The sequence below is a fragment of the Oncorhynchus kisutch genome, linkage group LG17, assembly GCF_002021735.2.
Source record: "Oncorhynchus kisutch isolate 150728-3 linkage group LG17, Okis_V2, whole genome shotgun sequence".
Classification (NCBI taxonomy): Eukaryota; Metazoa; Chordata; class Actinopteri; order Salmoniformes; family Salmonidae; genus Oncorhynchus; species Oncorhynchus kisutch.
In genome coordinates, this window is record NC_034190.2 from 8,977,755 (window position 1) to 9,005,233 (window position 27,479).

The following is a 27,479-nucleotide window of genomic DNA, read 5'->3' on the forward strand; positions in this document are numbered from 1 at the left end:
AGAGAGAGAGAGAGAGAGAGAGAGTCATCTCTCTCACAAGTCATTTGACTGGCTGGCTAGCCGCTTGTCCAAACGTACCCTCTCTTTTCACATAAATTCCACTGGGAGCCTCTGATCTGAAGGGTGTTTTCCTGTTTTTTCTCCTCACTTGTAGCTGTTGCATATCCTATTGAACAACGGTTATTGTTTTGCTCTGTCGGGATCTCTTTATGTGGTGTGGCTTAGGATGGGTGTTGCTGTCACTGTGGGCCATCGATCCTTTGGCAGGCACTATAGGGGTTGGGTGAGCTTCTGGTGTATTCAACCTGACAGTTTGTGATAATGTAATGTCTTGTATTCAACCTGGTGGTTTGTGATAATGTAATGTCTTCTATTCAACCTGGTGGTTTGTGATAATGTAGTGTCTTCTATTCAACAGGCTGGTGGTTTGTGATAATGTAATGTCTTCTATTCAACCTGGTGGTTTGTGATAATGTTGTGTCTTCTATTCAACCGGCTGGTGGTTTGTCATAATGGTTAAGATTGAATATCACTGAGTTACTGCGTGGTGAAACAACGTAACAATGATATTTCAGAGGGAGACCTCACACACCACAAGACATGAGTTTCACTGTTGCTCTGAACGGCTTGTCATTGTTGACTACTGTATTGAATGATACGCTATACTCCACCAACACCCATTCTCCTCTCTGTCTCAAACAACCCATGTCCCACTGGCATTATTACAATAAAACATCCAAACCACCAACATGTTGAATTCAATCCCAGGCAACTTGAACATGTCAATTATGTCAGAAAAGAGCAACACCCATCCTATCGTATTACTTTTTATTTTTATTTTTTTTTATTTTTTTTAAATCTCCAGTGATCTCAATTTCTGCTGGTGTCATTTTGGTGCCAGGCCAGCACCGCGGAGGAGAAAGAGCTTCATGTGAGAGCTTGTATTTTTATATGTTAAAATAATTCATATAGATCTGTGATGATTGCGAGGCCACGGACATTGAGAAGCAAGTTGGTGCACAATGCTGGTTTGTTTGTGCCAGCTATGATTCAACCGGGTTTACCTAAGGAAAATAACCCTGTTACCATGGTGTTGATCAACACTCAACGCTTCCCTTCGGCATCAAATGTGCACCCATGCCATTCAAAATCATATAATGACTTATGTTACACTGGATTAGGCTACTGTATACTGACTTGCTGTATACTGGCCTACTGTGTGCTGGTCTACTCTATGCTGGCCTACTGTAACCCGTTCTACTGTATACTGACCTAGCCTACTGTATGCTGTCCCACAGTATACTGGCCTACTGTATGCTGGCCTACTGTATGCTGGCCTAGCCTACTGTATACTGGCCTACTGTATACTGACCTAGTCTACTGTATACTGACCTACTGTATACTGACCTAGCCTACTGTATGCTGTCCCACAGTATACTGGCCTACTGTATGCTGGCCTACTGTATGCTGGCCTAGCCTACTGTATACTGGCCTACTGTATGCTGGCCTAGCCTACTGTATACTGGCCTACTGTATACTGACCTAGTCTACTGTATACTGACCTACTGTATACTGACCTAGCCTACTGTATACTGACCTACTGTATACTGGCCTAGTCTACTGCATACTGGCCTAGTCTACTGTATACTGTTCTACTGTATACTGACCTACTGTATACTGACCTACTGTATACTGGTCTAGTCTACTGTATACTGACCTACTGATGCTGGCCTACTGTATACTGGCCTACTGTGTACTGACCAACTGTATGCTGGCCTACTACATACTGGTCTACTGTATACTGACCTAGTGTATGCTGGCCTACTGTATACTGGCCTACTGTATACTGGCCTACTGTGTACTGGCCCACTGTATTCTCACCTACTGTATACTGACCTTCTATAAACTGGCCTACTGTATCCTGGACTACTGTATACTGGCCTAGGCTACTGTATATTGACCTACTGTATATTGGCCTACTGTATACTGACCTAGCCTACTGTATACTGACCTACTGTATACTGGCCTAGTCTACTGTATACTGGCCTAGTCTACTGTATACTGTTCTACTGTATACTGACCTACTGTATACTGACCTACTGTATACTGGCCTAGTGTATACTGGCCTACTGTATACTGACCTAGCCTACTGTATACTGACCTACTGTATACTGGCCTAGTCTACTGTATACTGGCCTAGTCTACTGTATACTGTTCTACTGTATACTGACCTACTGTATACTGACCTACTGTATACTGGCCTAGTCTACTGTATACTGACCTACTGTATACTGACCAACTGTATGCTGGCCTACTACATACTGGTCTACTGTATACTGACCTAGTGTATGCTGGCCTACTGTATACTGGCCTACTGTATACTGGCCTACTGTATGCTGGCCTACTGTATACTGACCTACTGTATACCAACCTACTCTATACTGGCCTACTGTATACTGGCCTACTGTATGCTGGCCTACTGTATGCTGGCCTACTGTATACTGGCCTACTGTATGCTGGCCTACTGTATACTGGCCTACTGTATGCTGGCCTACTGTATGCTGGCCTACTGTATACTGGCCTACTGTATACTGGCCTACTGTATGCTGGCCTACTGTATACTGACCTACTGTATACCAACCTACTCTATACTGGCCTACTGTATACTGGCCTACTGTATGCTGGCCTACTGTATGCTGGCCTACTGTATACTGGCCTACTGTATGCTGGCCTACTGTATGCTGGCCTAGCCTACTGTATACTGGCCTACTGTATGCTGGCCTAGCCTACTGTATACTGACCTACTGTATACTGACCTAGCCTACTGTATACTGACCTACTGTATACTGGCCTAGTCTACTGCATACTGGCCTAGTCTACTGTATACTGTTCTACTGTATACTGACCTACTGTATACTGACCTACTGTATACTGGTCTAGTCTACTGTATACTGACCTACTGATGCTGGCCTACTGTATACTGGCCTACTGTATACTGACCAACTGTATGCTGGCCTACTACATACTGGTCTACTGTATACTGACCTAGTGTATGCTGGCCTACTGTATACTGGCCTACTGTATACTGGCCTACTGTGTACTGGCCCACTGTATTCTCACCTACTGTATACTGACCTTCTATAAACTGGCCTACTGTATCCTGGACTACTGTATACTGGCCTAGGCTACTGTATATTGACCTACTGTATATTGGCCTACTGTATACTGACCTAGCCTACTGTATACTGACCTACTGTATACTGGCCTAGTCTACTGTATACTGGCCTAGTCTACTGTATACTGTTCTACTGTATACTGACCTACTGTATACTGACCTACTGTATACTGGCCTAGTGTATACTGGCCTACTGTATACTGACCTAGCCTACTGTATACTGACCTACTGTATACTGGCCTAGTCTACTGTATACTGGCCTAGTCTACTGTATACTGTTCTACTGTATACTGACCTACTGTATACTGACCTACTGTATACTGGCCTAGTCTACTGTATACTGACCTACTGTATACTGACCAACTGTATGCTGGCCTACTACATACTGGTCTACTGTATACTGACCTAGTGTATGCTGGCCTACTGTATACTGGCCTACTGTATACTGGCCTACTGTATGCTGGCCTACTGTATACTGACCTACTGTATACCAACCTACTCTATACTGGCCTACTGTATACTGGCCTACTGTATGCTGGCCTACTGTATGCTGGCCTACTGTATACTGGCCTACTGTATGCTGGCCTACTGTATACTGGCCTACTGTATGCTGGCCTACTGTATACTGGCCTACTGTATACTGGCCTACTGTATGCTGGCCTACTGTATACTGACCTACTGTATACCAACCTACTCTATACTGGCCTACTGTATACTGGCCTACTGTATGCTGGCCTACTGTATGCTGGCCTACTGTATACTGGCCTACTGTATGCTGGCCTACTGTATACTGGCCTACTGTATGCTGGCCTACTGTATACTGGCCTACTGTATGCTGGCCTACTGTATACTGGCCTACTCTATACTGGCCTACTGTATACTGGCCTACTGTATGCTGGCCTACTGTATGCTGGCCTACTGTATACTGGCCTACTGTATGCTGGCCTACTGTATGCTGGCCTACTGTATACTGGCCTACTGTATACTGGCCTACTGTATGCTGGCCTACTGTATGCTGGCCTACTGTATACTGGCCTACTGTATGCTGGCCTACTGTATGCTGGCCTACTGTATGCTGGCCTACTGTATACTGGCCTTCTGTATGCTGGCCTACTGTATGCTGGCCTACTGTATACTGGCCTACTGTATGCTGGCCTACTGTATACTGGCCTACTGTATACTGGCCTACTGTATGCTGGCCTACTGTATGCTGGCCTAGCCTACTGAACGATGTGTATGTACTAAGTTGACCACAATGGGAAAACAAATGTCAGGTCAGTTGTATTACATAAGCCACTGGCTGGCGCCTCGTTCCTCAACACCCCTTCCTCATAAATAATACAAGTCAATAACCATCTCATTTGTTTTTCAAATATCGCTTATCATTTATATAATATTTTCACATTCGAAGACCAACAGGACAATCCTTTTACTCCGAATGGAAGTTGTCTTGGGATTCAAAACAATGGGAAGTACAGTATTCTGATAGTCTAGACAGTCAATCAAAAGGAAAAGGAAAACTCGCATGCGTTAGGACTTCACCTTTAAGGAAAACTCGCATGCATTAGGACTTCACCTTTAAGGAAAACTCGCATGCGTTAGGACTTCACCTTTAAGGAAAACTCGCATGCGTTAGGACTTCACCTTTAAGGAAAACTCGCATGCATTAGGACTTCACCTTTAAGGAAAACTCGCATGCGTTAGGACTTCACCTTTAAGGAAAACTCGCATGCATTAGGACTTCACCTTTAAGGAAAACTCGCATGCGTTAGGACTTCACCTTTAAGGAAAACTCGCATGCATTAGGACTTCACCTTTAAGGAAAACTCGCATGCGTTAGGACTTCACCTTTAAGGAAAACTCGCATGCATTAGGACTTCACCTTTAAGGAAAACTCGCATGCATTAGGACTTCACCTTTAAGGAAAACTCGCATGCGTTAGGACTTCACCTTTAAGGAAAACTCGCATGCGTTAGGACTTCACCTTTAAGGAAAACTCGCATGCGTTAGGACTTCACCTTTAAGGAAAACTCGCATGCATTAGGACTTCACCTTTAAGGAAAACTCGCATGCGTTAGGACTTCACCTTTAAGGAAAACTCGCATGCGTTAGGACTTCACCTTTAAGGATAACTCGCATGCGTTAGGACTTCACCTTTAAGGAAAACTCGCATGCGTTAGGACTTCACCTTTAAGGAAAACTCGCATGCGTTAGGGCTTCACCTTTAAGGAAAACTCGCATGCATTAGGACTTCACCTTTAAGCCCACACAGACATGCCTGTACATGTGGTCCTATGAGGTGAATGGTTAAATGTCTGGAAGTCCAGGCAACATGGAGGGATTAAAACATTTAGAAATTCCAAGATATACTACCAGTAACTGTCGACTTGTGTTTTCCATTGCATCGGGAGTTACTGAAGTGTATAGGAAAAACGCTCTGTCAATTAGTGAGACAAATGCTCCTTGTCAACCACTAACCCTAATAGTGAAGGTTTTACTGCACATGAAACAGCAACAAGACCCCCTCTGTTTCCAGTGTCAGATGAGACTAGCCTAATGGATGTACATTTTACAAAACAGTTTTGTCATTTAAGGGAGAGGCTGTTATCCAGAATGACTTACAGTGCATCCATCTTAAGATAGCTAGGTGGGACAACCACATATCACAGTCAAAGTCAGTACATTTTTCCTGTATACTGACTTGCTGTATACTGGCCTACTGTATACTGACCTATTGTACACTGGCCTACTGAATACTGGATTAGGCTACTGCTGGCCTACTATATACTGGCCTACTGGATACTGAGCTACTGTATACTGGTCTGCTGTATGCTGACCTACTGTGTACTGGCCTACTGTGTACTGATCTACTGTGTACTGGCCTACTGTGTCCTGGCCTACTGTGTACAGGCCTACTGTATAATCACCTACTGTATACTCACCTACTGTATTCTGACCTACTGTATGCTGGCCTACTGTATACTAGCCTACCTTATACTGGCCTAATGTATACTGGCCTACTGTGTACTGGCCTACTGTATACGCACCTACTGTATACTGACCTTCTATAAACTGGCCTACTGTATCCTGGACTACTGTATACTGGCCTAGGCTACTGTATACTGACCTACTGTACATTGGCCTAGTCTACGCTTTACTTGACGATTGCATACTTTCCTACTTTATACTGGCCTACTGTATACTGGCCTACTGTGTACTGGCCTACTGTGTACTGGCCTACTGTATATTGACCTACTGTATACTGACCTACTGTGTGCTGGTCTACTCTATGTTGGCCTACTGTGTCAGATGAGACTAGCCTAATGAATGTACATTTTACAAAACAGTTTTGTCATTTAAGGGAGAGGCTGTTATCCAGAATGACTTACAGTGCATCCATCTTAAGATAGCTAGGTGGGACAACCACATATCACAGTCAAAGTCAGTACATTTTTCCTTAATAAAGTAGCTATCAGAGCTAGTGTTAGTTCACAGAAGGCTTCTTTTTTTTCTCAAGATGGGTAGGAGGAGTGAGAGGGGGATGCTGTGTGATTATTTAAGATAATATTTTAAAGTAGGGTTTCAGATATTTTCATAAGATGGGACACTCTGCTGTCTTAACTTCAGGGGGAAGGTGCTTCCACCATTGGGGTGCCAGGACAGAGAAGAGCTTGGACAGCTGCCCTCCCGTACGGGTGGGAAGGCCAGGAGACCAGAGGCGGCAGGGTTTGAGCAGATCCTGAAAGTAGGGAGGAGCAGTCCCTCTTGCTGCTCCGTAGGCAAGTACCATGTTCTTGTAGTGGATGTGAGCTTCGGCTGGAAGCCTGTGGAGTGTGCAGCAGAGCGGGGTTACATGGAAGAACTTTGGAAGTTTGAACATCAGGTGGGCTGCAGCGTTCTGGATAAGTTGCAAGAGTTTGATGAAAGAATTGGGGAGTGCAGCCAATCAGTGACTTATAGTTGTCCAAACAGGAAATGACAAACACATGGATTGGGACCTGTGCTGCATCCTGTGTGAGGTAGGGTCGTACTCTACGTACGTTGTAGAGCATGAACCTGTAGTCACTGCTTCGATATTTGCAAAGAACGACAGGGTGTTGTCCAGAGTCACACCAAGGTTTTTTGCATCCTGGGAGGGGGACACCGTGGGGTTGTAAACTGTGATGTAGAGGTCTTGGAGCAGGCAGGTCTTCCCCGGGATGCATGCCGCCATCTGGGTGTCAGAAGGGGAGAAGGAAAAATTTATATTTGTGTCATCCACATAGCAATGATAGGAGAGACCATGTGAGGATATGATGGGCTGAATGACTTGGTGTGTAGAGAGAAAAGGAGAGGGCCTAGAACCAAACCTTGGGGAACACCAGTAGTGAGAGCACGTGGTGCAGACACAGATTATCTCCACGTCACCTGGAGCGACCTGCCAGGTAGGAAGCGATCCAAGAGTGTGCAGAGCCTGAGATGCCCAGCCCTGAGAGAGCGGAGAGGAGGATCTGATGCTTCACACTATAGAAGGAAGTGGATAGATCTACGAGGATGAGTGACCCCTCTTTGGCAATGTGGAGAGCCTCTGTGACACAGAGAAGAGCAGTCTCGGATTGAGTGACCCGTCTTGGTTAAAAAGGGATATCAGTCTGTAGTTTTTGATGTCAGAGGGGTCGAGTGTTGGTTTCTTGAGGAGGGGAGAAGCTCAGGCCATTGTGAAGTCTGAGGGGATGCAGCCAGTGGTCAGGGAAGAGTTGATGAGGGAAGTGAGGAATGAGAGAAGGTCTCCAGAGATGGTCTGGAGAAGGGGGGTTGAGCTGGAAGGTTGTTTGGCGGCTGGACCTTAGTAGTCGTAGGATTTCATCTGGAAAGATTTGAGATAAAAAGTGAAAGGTGTAGGTAGTTCTGTGTGAGTGGGACCAGTGGACTCAACAGGGTAGTTCTGTGTGAGTGGGCCCAGTGGACTCAACAGGGTAGTTCTGTGTGAGTGGGCCCAGTGGACTCAACAGGGTAGGGGTTGAGTGGCTATCGTTGGAGGAGAGGGAGACAGAAAAGGAAACAAAGTAGTTTTAGGCTTGATTGGACAAGAGACAGTGACAGCATGAAATTGAAATGAGGAGATGGACAGGTGAGTGAGGGAGAAAAAAATAGAATCTCCACTTAGGAGAAATGAGAAGCCCTGTGCCACAACGACCAGATGACTGAACACATAGTCAGATGGAGAGAGAGTAGCTGGAATAGCAGTGTTCTCTAGGGTGATCCATGTCTCAGTCAGGGCCAAAAAGTCTAGGAACTGAAGGGCAGCCGAGGCTGAGATGAACTCGGTGTTCTTGGCCACAGATCAGCAGTTCCAAAAGCTGCCAGAGACCAGGAATTCCACATGGGTTGTTTGCGCATTGTGCACTAAATTAGAAGGGTTGCAGCCAAGGGTTGGGGAGCGTCTGTAAAGCCTACAGGAGCGAACAGGTATATTGAAAACACACACAAATAGTGCCCTGCAAAAGTATTCAACCCCCTTGGCATTTTTCCTATTTTGTTGCACTGCAACCTGTAATTTAAATGGATATTTATTTGTATTTCATGTAATGGACATACACAAAATTGTCCAAATTGGTGAAGAAAACAATAACGTGTTTAAAAATGCAAAAAATACATTTAAAAATGGTAAATGTGCATAAATTTTCACCCACTTTGCTATGAAGCCCCTAAATAACATCTGGTGCAACCAATTACCTTCAGAAGTCACATAATTAATGAAATAAAGTCCACCTGTGTGCAATCTAAGTGTCACATGATCTGTCACATGATCTCAGTACATATACACCTGTTCTGAAAGGCCCCAGAGTTTGCAACACCACTAGGCAAGGTTCACCACCAAGAAAGCGGCACCATGAAGACCAAGGAGCTTTCCAAACATGTCAGGGACACAGTTGTGGAGAAGTACAGATCAGGGTTGGGTTATACAAAAATATCAGAAACTTTGAACATCCCACGGAACACTTAAATCCATTATTAAAGAATGGAAAGAATATGGCACCACAACAAACCTGCCAAGAGAGGGCCGTCCACCAAAACTCACGGACCAGGCAAGGAGGGCATTAATCAGAGAGGCAACATAGAGACCAAAGATAACCCTGAAGGAGCTGCAAAATTCAACAGCGGAGTTTGGAGTATCTGTCCATAGGACCACTTTAAGCTGTACACTCCACAGAGTATGGCTTTACAGAAGACTGGCCAGAAAAAAAGTAATTGCTTAAAGAAAAAAATGTTTGGTGTTCGCCAAAAGGCATGTGGGAGACTTCCCAAACATATGGAAGGAGGTACTCTGGTTAGATGAGGCTAAAATTGAGCTTTTTGACCATCAAGGAAAATGCTATGTCTGGCGCAAACCCAACACCTCTCATCACCCCGAGAACACTATCCCCACAGTGAAGCATGGTGGTGGCAGCATCAGTCTGGGAAACTGGTCAGAATTGAAGGAATGATTAATGGCGCTAAATACAGGGAAATTCTTGTGGAAAACCTGTTTCAGTCTTCAATAGATTTGAGACTGGGACGGAGGTTCACCTTCCAGCAGGACAATAACTCTAAGCATACTGCTAAAGCAACACTCGAGTGGTTTAAGGGGAAACATTTAAATGTCTTGGATTGTCAGATTATCAATCCAATTGAGAATCTGTGGTATGACTTAAAGATTGCAGTACACCAGGGGAGCCCATCCAACTTGACGGAGCTGGAGCAGTTTTGCCCTGAAGAATGGGCAAAGATCCCAGTGGCTAGATGTGCCAAGCTTATAGACATACCCAAAGAGACGTGCAGCTGTAATTTCTGCAAAAGGTAGCTCTACAAAGTATTGACTTTGGGGGTGTGAATTCCAGGTTGTAAGACAACAAAATAGGAAAAATGCCAAGGTGGGATTACTTTTCCAAGCCACTGTATATGTTCGAGAATGCTCAATTGACCGTTATTTATAGGTTGGTTGGTACAGTTCACATGTTCAGGAAGTGATAGCCAATGTTACAAAAGAGCTAGATGAGATCATCAGAAAATAACTAGGTAAGAGAGTCAAGTGAGAGAGTGGAGTCTTCCTCTCTTTCCGTCCTGCAGAACAACTCAGCAGAACCGTCTTAGTTTTGGCGACAAGACCGCCGCTGACACTGCTGCTTGCTGAGAAAACAGGGGAGACTGAAGTAATTGTTAATTGCAGAGGAGAGGATAAACCCCTCCCCCTCCAATACAGCCACAGATTACAAAAACAACATCAGTCACAATTTGCACTGCACCTTTAATCCTGATTGATGTGTCAACAATCATCTGTAAATTATGAGCAGACAGCGGTTCACACACCAAGTATGCTACTGGGAAGACAGGTAGCACTTAAAGTAGATGGCCCTAGCTAGCAAAAAGAATACTAGATAAAAACAGATTAAGACAAAAATATATACTTATCACTCCTGGACATATCAGGAGTCCTCTAGCAAAGTAAAGAATTACAGATTGTCTCTTTAAATTCTCCATGCATGAGAAAATAAACTAATCATAGAGTATCCTAACCTATAGAGCTCTCATACAGTAAGAACAGTCTCTGGTCTAAGACTCATACAGCCTGAGTGTTGGTTCCTATCTGCTGGGTTGCAGGAGCTGCTGTGGAGTTCCTGTTATTGGGATCCAATGTCGCCCAGGCAGATAGGCTATGTCACAAATGGCAACCTGTTTTCTAGTGCATTCGTTTTGTCCAAGACCCATAGGACTAGTCAACCCTAGCCTCCTCCACTAAATCCTAGCCTCCTCCAATAAACCCTAGCCTCCTCCACTAAATCCTAGCCTCCTCCTCTAAACCCCAGCCTCCTCCACTAAATCCCAGCCTCCTCCACTAAATCCTAGCCTCCTCCTCTAAGCCCCAGCCTCTTCCACTAAATCCTAGCCTCCTCCCCTAAACCCCAGCCTCCTCCAATAAACCCTAGCCTCCTCCACTAAATCCTAGACTCCTCCTCTAAACCCCAGCCTCCTCCACTAAATCCTAGCCTCCTCCGCTAAACCTCAGCCTCCTTCGCTAAAACCTATCCTCCTCCACTAAACCCCAGCCTCCTTCACTAAACCCCAGGCTCATCCGCTAAACCCCAGCCTTCTCCGCTAAACCTCAGCCTCCTTCGCTAAAACCTATCCTCCTCCACTAAACCCCAGCCTTCTCCGCTAAACCTCAGCCTCCTTCGCTAAAACCTATCCTCCTCCACTAAACCCCAGCCTCCTTCACTAAACCCCAGGCTCATCCGCTAAACCCCAGCCTCCTCTGCTAAACCCCAGCCTCCTCTGCTAAACCCCAGCCTCCTCCAGCTAACCCCCAGCCTCCTCCACTAAACCCAGCCTCCTACGCTAAACCCCAGCCTCCTCCAATAAACCCTAGCCTCCTCCACTAAATCCTAGCCTCCTCCTCTAAACCCCAGCCTCCTCCACTAAATCCCAGCCTCCTCCACTAAATCCTAGCCTCCTCCTCTAAGCCCCAGCCTCCTCCACTAAATCCTAGCCTCCTCCCCTAAACCCCAGCCTCCTCCAATAAACCCTAGCCTCCTCCACTAAATCCTAGACTCCTCCTCTAAACCCCAGCCTCCTCCACTAAATCCTAGCCTCCTCCCCTAAACCCCAGCCTCCTCCAATAAACCCCAGCCTCCTCCACTAAATCCTAGCCTCCTCCTCTAAACCACAGCCTCCTCCACTAAATCCTAGCCTCCTCCCCTAAACCCCAGCCTCTTCCAATAAACCCTAGCCTCCTCCACTAAATCCTAGCCTCCTCCGCTAAACCTCAGCCTCCTTCGCTAAAACCTATCCTCCTCCACTAAACCCCAGCCTTCTCCGCTAAACCTCAGCCTCCTTCGCTAAAACCTATCCTCCTCCACTAAACCCCAGCCTCCTTTGCTAAACCCCAGCCTCATCCGCTAAACCCCAGCCTCCTCTGCTAAACCCCAGCCTCCTCCAGCTAAACCCCAGCCTCCTCGGCTAAACCACAGCCTCCTCCGCTAAACCCCAGCCTCCTCCACTAAACCCCAGCCTCCTCCGCTACACCCCAGCCTCCTCCGCTAAACCACAGCCTCCTCCACTAAACCCCAGCCTCCTCCACTAATCCCCAGCCTCCTCAGCTAAACCCCAGCCTCCTCCACTAATCACCAGCCTCCTCCGCTAAACCCCAGCCTCCTCTGCTAAACCCCAGTCTCCTCTGCTAAACCCCAGTCTCCTCCACTTCCCAACAACCCAGGTTGTGTAAGGAGGATTGTTTGTTATTAGAATGCCAGTCCACGATGGCCTGAGCGCACATTGTTTAAACTTCGAGAACAATCAACCTTTGCAATAAAAGACCCCCCTCTTTGTGGCGTATCCTCCCATCCCCCTTCCCATTGTTTATTTAAGCAATACTTCCCCAAATGTTTGAATGCTTCATACTCATTCCATTTTTTTTTTTTACTGGAGAAAAAGTGCCGGTGCCATTGTAAGGAATTCTATGGTGTGTGTGTGTCAACCTGCAGTGAGACATTTTATTTGCTTTAGAATATAATCATACCATGATAATATGATTAAGTAGCATATTGTACCACTGTCACATCTTGACCTTAGTTCCTTTTTTATGTCTCTATTTTGGTTTGGTCAGGGCGTCAGTTGGGGTGGGCAGTCTATGTTTTGTATTTCTGGTTTTGGCCTGGTATGGTTCCCAATCAGAGGCAGCTGTCAATCGTTGTCTCTGATTGAGAACCATACTTAGGCAGCCTGTTTTCCCACTATGGGTTGTGGGTAGTTGTTTTCTGTGTTTGTTTTAGTTATCAGACGGAACTGTTTCGGTTATTCTTTTTGTTACTTTGTATTTTAGTGTTTAGTGCTATTGAATAAAATGACGGACACTTACCACGCTGCATATTGGTCCGATCCTTCATACTCCTCCTCAGAAGAGGAGGAAAACCGTTACATCCACTTAGGTTAATTGCCTCCTCCTAGAGTTGAACAAATCCCACTGCTCCTCAGTGACCACTGAATCAACAGGGAATTATACTAACAAGTAGATACCTTGGGAATATGTCAAGCGGATGAAACTGTGCAGTACATTAATGAAACAGGTCAACTGGGCAGTATGTTAATGAAACAGGTCAACTGGGCTGTATGTTAATGGTTCAGGTAAACTGGGCAGTACGTTAATGAAACAGGTCAACTGGGCAGTACGTTAATGAAACAGGTAAACTGGGCAGTATGTTAATGAAACAGGTCAACTGGGCTGTATGTTAATGGTTCAGGTAAACTGGGCAGTACGTTAATGAAACAGGTAAACTGGGCAGTACGTTAATGAAACAGGTAAACTGGGCAGTACGTTAATGAAACAGGTAAACTGGGCAGTATGTTAATGAAACAGGTCAACTGGGCAGTACGTTAATGAAACAGGTCAACTAGGCAGTACATTAATGAAACAGGTCAACTGGGCAGTATGTTAATGAAACAGGTCAACTGGGCAGTACGTTAATGAAACAGGTCAACTGGGCAGTACGTTAATGAAACAGGTCAACTGGGCAGTATGTTAATGAAATAGTTACCAATAGAAGGTAAACTTCTGGGGCGGCAGGGTAGCCTAGTGGCTACCCTGCCATTAGACTAGTAACCGAAAGGTTGCAAGTTCAAATCCCCGAGCTGACAAGGTATTGACTGTCATTGAAAATAAGGATTTGTTCTTAACTGACTAGTAACCGAAAGGTTGCAAGTTCAAATCCCTGAGCTGACAAGGTATTGACTGTCATTGAAAATAAGGATTTGTTCTTAACTGACTAGTAACCGAAAGGTTGCAAGTTCAAATCCCCGAGCTGACAAGGTATTGACTGTCATTGAAAATAAGGATTTGTTCTTAACTGACTAGTAACCGAAAGGTTGCAAGTTCAAATCCCCGAGCTGACAAGGTATTGACTGTCATTGAAAATAAGGATTTGTTCTTAACTGACTAGTAACCGAAAGGTTGCAAGTTCAAATCCCCGAGCTGACAAGGTATTGACTGTCATTGAAAATAAGGATTTGTTCTTAACTGACTAGTAACCGAAAGGTTGCAAGTTCAAATCCCCGAGCTGACAAGGTATTGACTGTCATTGAAAATAAGGATTTGTTCTTAACTGACTAGTAACCGAAAGGTTGCAAGTTCAAATCCCCGAGCTGACAAGGTATTGACTGTCATTGAAAATAAGGATTTGTTCTTAACTGACTAGTAACCGAAAGGTTGCAAGTTCAAATCCCCGAGCTGACAAGGTATTGACTGTCATTGAAAATAAGGATTTGTTCTTAACTGACTAGTAACCGAAAGGTTGCAAGTTCAAATCCCCGAGCTGACAAGGTATTGACTGTCATTGAAAATAAGGATTTGTTCTTAACTGACTTGCCTAGTTAAATAAAGGTTTAAACTAGAAAAAAAGAACAATGTATCATAGCCAGCCAAAATGAAGGAACCAAGCTGGTCAATAGAACAGGCTGAAATGGAAAATGATGATGGAGAGTTAAAAAATAACCGTTCCTAATTGCACCCTTTTTCCATAGGCCCCTGGTTAAAAGCAGTGCACCAAATATTGAACATGGTTACATTTGGGATACAGGTTAAATGCTTTTTAGATTTTAATTTGCCACACTTTTGAATAACATGAGAATGTTGTGGAAGGTGTGCGGGGGAGGGGGGGGGGGGGGGGGGGGTGGAGGAGGCAGTGGTGGAAAAAATATCACACTGTCATACTTTATTAAAAGTAAATATACCTTAATAGAAAATTACTCAAGTGAAAGTCATTCAGTCAAATATTGCACTACTTGAGTATAAAAGTAATTTAAAGTAAATGAATTGTTTTTTAATATACTTAAGTATCTAAAGTAAATATACTTAAGTATCAAAATAAAAAGTATAAATCATTTAACACTCCTTATATTAAGTGAACCAGACAAACTATTTTCTTGTTTTTTAAAAACTTATTTAAGGAAAGCTAGGGGCACACTTCAACACTCATTTACAACCGAAGCATTTGTGTTTAGTGAGTGCGCCAGATCAGAGGCAGTAGAGATGGCCAGGGATGTTCTCTTGATAAGTGTGTGAATTTGAGCATCTTCCTGTCCTGCTAAGCATTCAAAATGTAACGAGTACTTTTGGATGTCAGGGAAAATGTACAGAGTAAAAAGTACATCATTTTCTTTAGGAATGTAGTGAAGTAAAAGTTGTCCAAAATATAAATAGTAAAGTAATGTAACAAAAATCTACTTAAGTAGTACTTTATAGTGTTTTTTTACTTGAAGTACTTTACACCGCTGGGAGGAGAGGCTGGCTTTGGACGGGTGCTCCTTTTATAAAGGCCAAAGAACAAAACAGGAAACCATCCTCTTGTTTTGGCTCGTGGAGCTACAAGTGTTTGGAATTCCGAAGAGGTGAATTCACATGTTATTTTCATGTCTACGCTCAGATTAGAGTATGCATACAGAGATTGACACACACACACACGCGCGCGCACACAGACTCACGCACATGACACACACGCACATGACACACACACACGCACACACACGCACACACACACACACACACACACACACACACACACACACACACACACACACACACACACACACACACACACACACACACACACACACACACACACACACACACACACACACACACGCACAGAGTCACGCACATCACACACACACAAGCACACACACGCACACACACGCACACACGCACACACACACACACACACACACACAGTGGCACTGTGGAATGTCTGGCATTCCTCGATAAGCAGAGACACGAAGAGCGCGAACCCCCCCCCCCCCCCGCGGGGATGTTGTGAGCAGAGAGCGCTGAATAGACAAAATAAGAGACCTGATCTGCTGAGAAGTTCTGGTGACCTTGAATCAATATGTACTCTTATTCTATAGAGGGCCAAGCCATCATAGCCACGTTGACCCTTATACTACTTTTGATTTAGGCTAACCGCACCATCATGCGTCATGACGATATTTCAAAAACGTTCTGTAAACTTTACACGCAGTTCATCTTGTCTTCGTTTCGGTGATTATCTAATATCTTTGTTGTTTTTTGTGTTTTTGTTGGAGGGAAACAGAATGTGAAGAGCATTCTTAAGACCGTGGAAAGGTGTTATCAGTAAAAACAAACACTGTTGCTTTGATAAGATGGATATGGACAGGTCATCTCATTGTTTGGAAAGTGATTGTGAAGTGCATTCGGTTGTTGTTGCTGATCTCGTGGAGATTATGTTTGTGTGTTTAATTAGCTGTAGAGTAGCTGACACTCGGTGTATCATGGACTCTTAAATAATACACATTTGGAAAGGGAAAAGTGTTGTGCATTTCGGACAATTGGAAATCACATGTTGTGTGTTTTGTTTATGTCTAGGCTGTTAATCATGGACTCTTTAGTATACAGTTTGCATCCTCACTATACACTATAATGTAAACAAACAACGACTAAAAAGGCCATCCACACAAAGGACAATAACTATAAAGATTCAAATTCAAATTTGGAAAAAGTTATAATTCACGTGAACAGGAGCGTTCACACTACAATGATAACTACAAAAAGAGTGGGAACAATAATGAGAGCTGTCGTTTGGGTCACTTTCAGAGGTTTGTTTCACCCTGTCCCTCAAACAATCAAAAACGCATTCTATTTAAGCGGTCTTGATTCTAGTTGCACGAGGCTGCTCGGAGTGGAGAGGAGGCAGAGATCACGGTAAGTTTGCCTGAATGTGTGAACATATTGATGGCCACGTAAATTGTAGGACGACTTGGGAGAGTGATGATCCACAACAAACAGGGCATTTAGAAGACCATATTTTCCAATGGTAGGCCTGTCCGTTAACGTCGAAACAACCTGCTAAAATAAACACGATTAGGACTAGCCTGCTAATGTGCCTTTCTGGACCTTGAAAACTGTGGAGGAAATACATATTGCTGATCCAAAAGGTTGACTCATCAGTCCTACGAAGAAACAGTGTGACACCTATTCTACTCTGTCGCTGTGGAGGGGAACAACCTCTGTGGATGACTTCCAATCTGCATCCCAAATGGCTTCATATTCCCTATGTAGTGCACTACTTTTGACCAGGGCTTATATTACTCTAGTTAAAAGTAGTGCAGTATGTAGGGAATAGGGAGCTGTATGGGACAGAACCAGTTTCTACGTGATTTTGATCCTGGACTGGACTGGATAATAATGCATGATGTTAGTGCGTTTTAATGTTTCCTATCATTGTGTACAGGAATTCTGTTTACTTGGAACGAATGCAGCACTTTCAAGGACATGTCCAGGGAAGAAAAGGGTACCAATTAGCACCCTATGACCAACATAGTGCACTAGGGTTTGACCAGGGTCCATACTATGTGGGTGTCATTTAGGACCACTCATATGTCAAATCCATGCATGCATGACTGTAAATTGCTTTGGATAAAAGTGTTTGCTAAATGGCATATATAATTATTATTATATTATTTGGGATGCAGACCAGGTTTGACCTGTAATTGAAACATATTTTTTTTTTTTTTTGTCCGAGGCATGATCCATGTAATTTATTTTCTTCTCCCTTGGTTTTGAACTTTTTTAATCCAGCTACTTGGCATGGTTGCATTTGTTTTAAGAAATTCTGAGGAATTGGACAATATCTAGAGAGTTTTTTATTTATTTTTAAAGATGATCCCATCGAATATGATGCATTGCAAGTCTTGGTTACACGTGATACACATTTTCACAATTAATATACACATGAGGGTTGCATTATGGTGTAATACCTGTGTAACAACAATGTAATAGCATCAAAGAAAATTCTTAGACTGGAACTAAAAGAGTGGGAGGGGTGGGGGGGGGGCGCACGGAAACCAAACCTCTCTCTTCTTACACTGATTGGTGTCTGCTTGTTTATGTATGGATGTTGTCACTCCAGTTCAATAGCATTGACCCTTGACCCCTGACAAGTACTTCCAGGTGGGGGCTCTCCCGTCACACCCTCCTCTCTCTCTCTCTCTCTCTCTCTCTCTCTCTCTCTCTCTCTCTCTCTCTCTCTCTCTCACTCACACACACACACACACACACACACACACATACACAACTCCTGCAGTCTCACACCACGCCACGGGTGCGTCCCAAATGGTAACCTATTCCCTATCTAGTGCACTCATTTTGACAAGAGCCCTACTATGGGTTGAGTCCTTGTATGGGTTAAGCCCTAGTATGGGTAGCGACCTAGTATGGGTAGAGGGTAAAGTCATGGTGTGGGTAGAGTCTTTGTGTGTGTAGAGGGTAAAGCCCTAGTGTGGGTAGAGTCTTAGTGTGGGTAGAGGGTAAAGTCCTAGTGTGGGTAGATCCTTAGTGTGGGTAGAGGGTAAAGCCCTATATGGTAGCAGCCTAGTGTGGTTAAAGTCCTAGTGTGGGTAGAGTCCTAGTGTGGTTAAAGTCCTAGTGTGGGTAGAGTCCTAGTGTGGTTAAAGTCCTAGTGTGTGTCGAGTCCTAGTGTGGGTAGAGTCCTAGTGTGGATAGAGTCCTAGTGTGGGTAGAGTCCTAGTGTGGGTAGAGTCCTAGTGTGGGTAGAGTCCTAGTATGGGTAGAGTCCTAGTGTGGTTAAAGTCCTAGTATGGGTAGAGTCCTAGTGTGGTTAAAGTCCTAGTGTGGGTCGAGTCCTAGTGTGGGTAGAGTCCTAGTGTGGATAGAGTCCTAGTGTGGGTAGAGTCCTAGTGTGGGTAGAGTCCTAGTGTGGGTAGAGTCCTAGTATGGGTAGAGTCCTAGTGTGGGTAGAGTCCTAGTGTGGGTAGAGTCCTAGTGTGGATAGAGTCCTAGTGTGGGTAGAGTCCTAGTGTGGGTAGAGTTCTAGTGTGGGTAGAGTCTGCTTGTTTATGTATGGATGTTGTCACTCCAGTTCAATAGCATTGACCCTTGACCCCTGACAAGTACTTCCAGGTGGGGGCTCTCCCGTCACACCCTCCTCCCTCTCTCTCTCTCTCTCTCTCTCTCTCTCTCTCTCTCACACACACACACACACACACACACACACACACACACACACACACACACACACACACACACACACACACACATACACAACTCCTGCAGTCTCACACCACGCCACGGGTGCGTCCCAAATGGTAACCTATTCCCTATCTAGTGCACTCATTTTGACAAGAGCCTTACTATGGGTAGAGTCCTTGTATGGGTTAAGCCCTAGGTATGGGTAGCGACCTAGTATGGGTAGCGACCTAGTATGGGTAGAGGGTATAGTCCTAGTGTGGGTAGAGTCTTAGTGTGGGTAGAGGGTAAAGCCCTATATGGGTAGCAGCCTAGTGTGGTTAAAGTCCTAGTATGGGTAGAGTCCTAGTGTGGGTAGAGTCCTAGTGTGGGTAGAGTCCTAGAGTGGGTAGAGTCCTAGTGTGGGTAGAGTCTTAGTGTGGGTAGAGTCCTAGTGTGGGTAGATCCTTAGTGTGGGTAGAGGGTAAAGCCCTATATGGGTAGCAGCCTAGTGTGGTTAAAGTCCTAGTATGGGTAGAGTCCTAGTGTGGGTAGAGTCCTAGTGTGGGTAGAGTCCTAGAGTGGGTAGAGTCCTAGTGTGGGTAGAGTCTTAGTGTGGGTAGAGTCTTAGTGTGGGTAGAGTCTTAGTGTGGGTAGAGTCCTAGTGTGGGTAGAGTCCTAGTGTGGATAGAGTCCTAGTGTGGGTAGAGTCCTAGAGTGGGTAGAGTCTTAGTGTGGGTAGAGTCCTAGTGTGGGTAGAGTCCTAGTGTTGGTAGAGTCTTAGTGTGGGTAGAGTCCTAGTGTGGGTAGAGTCCTAGAGTGTGTAGAGCCCTAGTGTGGGTAGAGTCCTAGTGTGGGTAAAGTCCTAGTGTGGGTAAAGTCCTAGTGTGGGTAGAGTCCTAGTGTGGTTAGAGTCCTAGAGTGGGTAGAGTCCTAGTGTAGGTAGAGTCCTAGTGTGGGTAGAGTCTTAGTGTGGGTAGAGTCCTAGTGTGGGTAGAGTCCTAGTGTTGGTAGAGTCTTAGTGTGGGTAGAGTCTTAGTGTGGGTAGAGTCCTAGTGTGGGTAGAGTCCTCATGTGGGTAGAGTCCTAGTGTTGGTAGAGTCTTAGTGTGGGTAGAGTCCTAGTGTGGGTAGAGTCCTCGTGTGGGTAGAGTCCTAGTGTGGGTAGAGTCCTAGTGTGGGTAGAGTCCTAGTGTGGGTAGAGTCCTAGTGTGGGTAGAGTCCTAGTGTGGGTAGAGTCCTCGTGTGGGTAGAGTCCTAGTGTGGGTAGAGTCCTAGTGTGGGTAGAGTCCTCGTGTGGGTAGAGTCCTAGTGTGGGTAGAGTCCTAGTGTGGGTAGAGTCCTAGTGTGGGTTCTGACCATTCTGACCAGAAATCAAAGGATGATCTGATCAGCCAAATATGCACCGTGAGGTGAGCCATATGCCATAAGAAGTCTGGAAAATGTAGGTTCTCAAATGTATGACTGTAGTTTTAAAAAGAGAGAGGTAAAAGAAAGAGAAAGAGCGAGAGAAAGAGTGAGAAAGAAGAAGAACATAGCAAACCATTTGAGAAACCTTAGGACATTGTTCCCAGAAGCACAGGAATGTACACGTAACTACATCTCTGAGACTCTAGTTACATTTAAATGAGTTCTGATTGTGATATTTTGCGCTCACGGCAATGGTATACTAACGTTTCAATATCCTGTTGACATTAAACGTGCTTTGACCAAATAAAACATTTGGTTTTGATTTCAAGGAAATTTAAATGTGTCAATCAGGATTATTGCTATTGTGTTTCATGGCATAAAACATATGAGAGCCTATGAAGAAACTACAATCCCACTGCTAATAGCCATATAAACTACACTACCACTGCTTAATAGCCATATAAACTGAACTAACACTAGTTATAGCCGTATAAACTGAACTACCACTAGTTATAGCCGTATAAACTGAACTACCACTAGTTATAGCCATATAAACTGAACTACCACTAGTTATAGCCATATAAACTGAACTACCACTAGTTATAGCCATATAAACTGAACTAACACTAGTTATAGCCGTATAAACTGAACTAACACTAGTTATAGCCGTATAAACTGAACTAACACTAGTTATAGCCATATAAACTGAACTACCACTAGTTATAGCCATATAAACTGAACTACCACTAGTTATAGCCGTATAAACTGAACTACCACTAGTTATAGCCATATAAACTGAACTAACACTAGTTATAGCCATATAAACTGTAATACCACTAGTTATAGCCATATAAACTGTAATACCACTAGTTATAGCCATATAAACTGTAATACCACTAGTTATAGCCATATAAACTGAACTACCACTAGTTATAGCCATATAAACTGAACTACCACTAGTTATAGCCATATAAACTGTAATACCACTAGTTATAGCCATATAAACTGAAACTACCACTAGTTATAGCCATATAAACTGAACTACCACTAGTTATAGCCATATAAACTGAACTACCACTAGTTATAGCCATATAAACTGTAATACCACTAGTTATAGCCATATAAACTGAAACTACCACTAGTTATAGCCATATAAACTGAACTACCACTAGTTATAGCCATATAAACTGAAACTACCACTAGTTATAGCCATATAAACTGTAATACCACTAGTTATAGCCATATAAACTGTAATACCACTAGTTATAGCCATATAAACTGAACTACCACTAGTTATAGCCATATAAACTGAACTACCACTAGTTATAGCCATATAAACTGAACTACCACTAGTTATAGCCGTATAAACTGAAACTACCACTAGTTATAGCCATATAAACTGAAACTACCACTAGTTATAGCCATATAAACTGAACTAACACTAGTTATAGCCATATAAACTGAAACTACCACTAGTTATAGCCATATAAACTGAACTACCACTAGTTATAGCCATATAAACTGAACTACCACTAGTTATAGCCATATAAACTGAACTAACACTAGTTATAGCCGTATAAACTGAACTACCACTAGTTATAGCCGTATAAACTGAACTACCACTAGTTATAGCCATATAAACTGAACTAACACTAGTTATAGCCATATAAACTGAAACTACCACTAGTTATAGCCATATAAACTGAACTAACACTAGTTATAGCCGTATAAACTGAACTACCACTAGTTATAGCCATATAAACTGAAACTACCACTAGTTATAGCCGTATAAACTGAAACTACCACTAGTTATAGCCGTATAAACTGAAACTACCACTAGTTATAGCCATATAAACTGAAACTACCACTAGTTATAGCCGTATAAACTGAACTACCACTAGTTATAGCCATATAAACTGAAACTACCACTAGTTATAGCCGTATAAACTGAACTACCACTAGTTATAGCCGTATAAACTGAACTACCACTAGTTATAGCCGTATAAACTGAACTACCACTAGTTATAGCCGTATAAACTGAACTACCACTAGTTATAGCCGTATAAACTGAACTACCACTAGTTATAGCCGTATAAACTGAACTACCACTAGTTATAGCCGTATAAACTGAACTACCACTAGTTATAGCCGTATAAAACTGAAACTACCACTAGTTATAGCCATATAAACTGAACTACCACTAGTTATAGCCATATAAACTGAACTACCACTAGTTATAGCCATATAAACTGAACTACCACTAGTTATAGCCATATAAACTGAACTAACACTAGTTATAGCCGTATAAACTGAACTACCACTAGTTATAGCCATATAAACTGAACTAACACTAGTTATAGCCATATAAACTGAACTACCACTAGTTATAGCCGTATAAACTGAACTACCACTAGTTATAGCCGTATAAACTGAACTACCACTAGTTATAGCCGTATAAACTGAACTACCACTACCATATAGCCGTATAAACTGAAACTGCAATACTACTGCTTACAGACAGATAAGATGAAACTGCACTACCACTGCTTATAGCCAATTAAAATGCACTACCACTGCTTATAGCCAATTAAAATGCACTACCACTGTTTATAGCCAATTAAAATGCACTACCACTGTTTATAGCCAATTAAAATGCACTACCACTGTTTATAGCCAATTAAAATGCACTACCACTGTTTACTGCCATTTAAGCACAGTTCACCTACATCTCATGGCTCCAAATATCATCAAGTTAGCATCAGCTGTCAAGCTGTTATTTTCCAAATCCCCTCCATGTGTTTGTGGAATGCAGGAGTGATGAGGAGCTAGACTGTTACATCAGCGGAGAGAGCTGGAAACAAGTAATCAAGCCCTACTTCTGCACCTCTGAAATGATTGTGTGTGAACTCTGGGGTCACTGCTGAGAGGAGAAAACATGAATGCAAGGAATTCCTTATTCTAAAATCCTTAGCAGGTGCCCTCGAGGCATGCAGCTTACATACTGTACATGTAATCTCCCCTAGGAGGACCATGGCGCCGCTAGTATCACACCCTCCGGCTACTCTTAGTCATGTCTTTCTCTGTCTCCATCTCTCTCTCTCTGTCCCTCTCTGTCCCTCTCTCTGTCTTTCTCTCTCTCTCTGTCCCTCTCTCTCTCTGTCCCTCTGTCTCTGTCCCTCTCTCTGTCTCTCTCTCTCTCTGTCCCTCTCTCTCTGTCCCTCTCTCTCTGTCCCTCTCTGTCCCCCGCCCCCTCTCTCTCTCTGTCTCTCTCTCTCTCTCTCTCTGTCCCTCTCTCTCTCTGTCTCTCTGTCCCTCTCTCTCTCTCTGTCCCTCTCTCTCTCTGTCCCTCTCTCTCTCTCTGTCCCTCTCTCTCTCTCTGTCCCTCTCTCTCTCTGTCTCTCTCTCTCTCTCTGTCTCTCTGTCCCTCTCTGTCCCCCGCCCCCTCTCTCTCTCTCTCTCTCTCTCTCTCTCTCTCTCTCTGTCTCTCTCTCTCTCTGTCCCTCTCTCTCTCTGTCCCTCTCTCTCTCTCTCTCTGTACCTCTCTCTCTCTCTCTGTACCTCTCTCTCTCTCTGTCCCTCTCTCTCTCTCTCTCTCTCTCTCTCTCTGTCTCTCTGTCCCTCTCTGTCTCTCTCTCTGTCCCTCTCTCTCTCTGTCTCTCTCTCTCTCTGTCCCTCTCTCTCTCTGTCCCCCTCTCTCTCTCTCTCTCTCTCTCTGTCCCTCTCTCTCTCTCTCTCTCTCTCTGTCCTTCTCTCTCTGTCTCTCTTTGTAGTTACTGCAGTAAGTTTCTTGTGTCGTCGAGTGCGTCAAATGTTGGGCATTAAAACAAGCTGAAGCGAGAGGACTTCCACTGCATGTAGTTCACACGTTAAACACCAAACATTCACCTTTAAACTCTAAGATTCCTTCAACGTGGAAACCAATTTCTCTAATTATTTACCCTGCCGCATTGCAAAGATTCAGAGAGGACATCTTTAGAAACAGAAACTGGACCATGTTTTTAAGTCTTTCAAATGTTTTTTAAAGGGAAGATGACCATGTACTCTCATCCTCACAATAAAGTAATTCAAGAGAAACATGTTTTCCACTGCTACAGTAAGTTAGAGCACTGTGTTTTAAGGATAACTCAGAGGAGATCCCTGCCTGTCTTGACAGTCTAGTGAAAACAACAAACTTGGCAATGTAGAAATGAAGTGGTGTGGAGAAAGAGTTGGGCCAGACACAGCTGCTTGTTTCACTGTGTGGCACTGAGGGATGCCAGGTGGTGGCATCCTTCCTGCTCAAGAAAAGCCAGCTGCACCCAGCCCAGTGAAGGCCTCACCATCAGCCAGCTGCACCCAGCCCAGTGAAGGCCTCACCATCAGCCAGCTGCACCCAGCCCAGTGAAGGCCTCACCATCAGCCAGCTGCACCCAGCCCAGTGAAGGCCTCACCATCAGCCAGCTGCACCCAGCCCAGTGAAGACCTCACCATCAGCCAGCTGCACCCAGCCCAGTGAAGGCCTCACCATCAGCCAGCTGCACCCAGCCCAGTGAAGGCCTCACCATCAGCTAGCTGCACCCAGCCCAGTGAAGACCTCACCATCAGCCAGCTGCACTCGGCCAAGAATCCTGTACTTATACACTAAGAACAACATCGCGTGTTAGTATTATTATCATTGTTACGGCTCTCGTTGGTATAAGGAAGAGTGGACCAAAGCGCAGCATGGAAAGTGGTCATGATTTTTATTTAAAAAAAAACACTCAAACAAAATAACCAAAGTGAAAACGAAAGCGCACAGTTCCGTCAGGTACAGACACGAAACAGAAAACAAGACACAACAAAACCCAAAAGGAAAATGACAGTTGACATGTGATCCCCAATCAGAGACAACGATAGACATCTGCCTCTGATTGGGAACCACACACACACGGCCAAAAACAAAGAAATAGAAACATAGACTTTCCCACCCGAGTCACACCCTGACCCAACCAAGAGAATAAAACGGATCTCTAAGGTCAGGTTGTGACAACCAGAACATCACTGGGTGTAGTATTATTACCAGGATATCACTGGGTGTAGTATTATTACCAGGATATCACTGGGTGTAGTATTATTACCAGGATATCACTGGGTGTAGTATTATTACCAGGATATCAGCAGGTGTAGTATTATTACCAGAACATCACTGGGTGTAGTATTATTACCAGGATATCAGCAGGTGTAGTATTATTACCAGAACATCACTGGGTGTAGTATTATTACCAGGATATCACTGGGTGTAGTATTATTACCAGGATATCAGCAGGTGTAGTATTATTACCAGAACATCAGCAGGTGTAGTATTATTACCAGGATATCACTGGGTGTAGTATTATTACCAGGATATCACTGGGTGTAGTATTATTACCAGGATATCAGCAGGGTGTAGTATTATTACCAGGATATCAGCAGGTGTAGTATTATTACCAGGATATCACTGGGTGTAGTATTATTACCAGGATATCAGCAGGTGTAGTATTATTACCAGGATATCACTGGGTGTAGTATTATTACCAGGATATCACTGGGTGTAGTATTATTACCAGGATATCAGCAGGTGTAGTATTATTACCAGAACATCACTGGGTGTAGTATTATTACCAGGATATCAGCAGGTGTAGTATTATTACCAGGATATCAGCAGGTGTAGTATTATTACCAGGATATCACTGGGTGTAGTATTATTACCAGGATATCACTGGGTGTAGTATTATTACCAGGATATCAGCAGGTGTAGTATTATTACCAGGATATCAGCAGGTGTAGTATTATTACCAGAACATCACTGGGTGTAGTATTATTACCAGGATATCACTGTGTGTAGTATTATTACCAGGATATCACTGGGTGTAGTATTATTACCAGGATATCACTGGGTGTAGTATTATTACCAGGATATCAGGAGGTGTAGTATTATTACCAGAACATCACTGGGTGTAGTATTATTACCAGGATATCACTGGGTGTAGTATTATTACCAGGATATCAGCAGGTGTAGTATTATTACCAGAACATCACTGGGTGTAGTATTATTACCAGGATATCAGCAGGTGTAGTATTATTACCAGGATATCAGCAGGTCCAGTATTATTACCAGGATATCAGCAGGTGTAGTATTATTACCAGAACATCACTGGGTGTAGTATTATTACCATGGTATCAGCAGGTGTAGTATTATTACCAGAACATAACTGGGTGTAGTATTATTACCAGGATATCACTGGGTGTAGTATTATACCAGGATATCAGCAGGTGTAGTATTATTACCAGGATATCACTGGGTGTAGTATTATTACCAGGATATCAGCAGGTGTAGTATTATTACCAGGATATCACTGGGTGTAGTATTATACCAGGATATCAGCAGGTGTAGTATTATTACCAGGATATCACTGGGTGTAGTATTATTACCAGGATATCAGCAGGTGTAGTATTATTACCAGGATATCAGCAGGTGTAGTATTATTACCAGGATATCAGCAGGTGTAGTATTATTACCAGGATATCAGCAGGTGTAGTATTATTACCAGGATATCAGCAGGTCCAGTATTATTACCAGGATATCTGCGGGTCCAGTATTATTACCAGGATATCAGCAGGTGTAGTATTATTACCAGGATATCAGCAGGTGTTGGTATTATTACCAGGATATCAGCAGGTGTAGTATTATTACCAGGACATCAGCAGGTCCAGTATTATTACCAGGATATCAGCAGGTGTAGTATTATTACCAGGATATCAGCAGGTGTAGTATTATTACCAGGATATCAGCGGTTGTAGTATTATTACCAGGATATCAGCGGGTGTAGTATTATTACCAGGATATCAGCAGGTGTAGTATTATTACCAGGATATCAGCAGGTGTAGTACTATTACCAGGATATCAGCA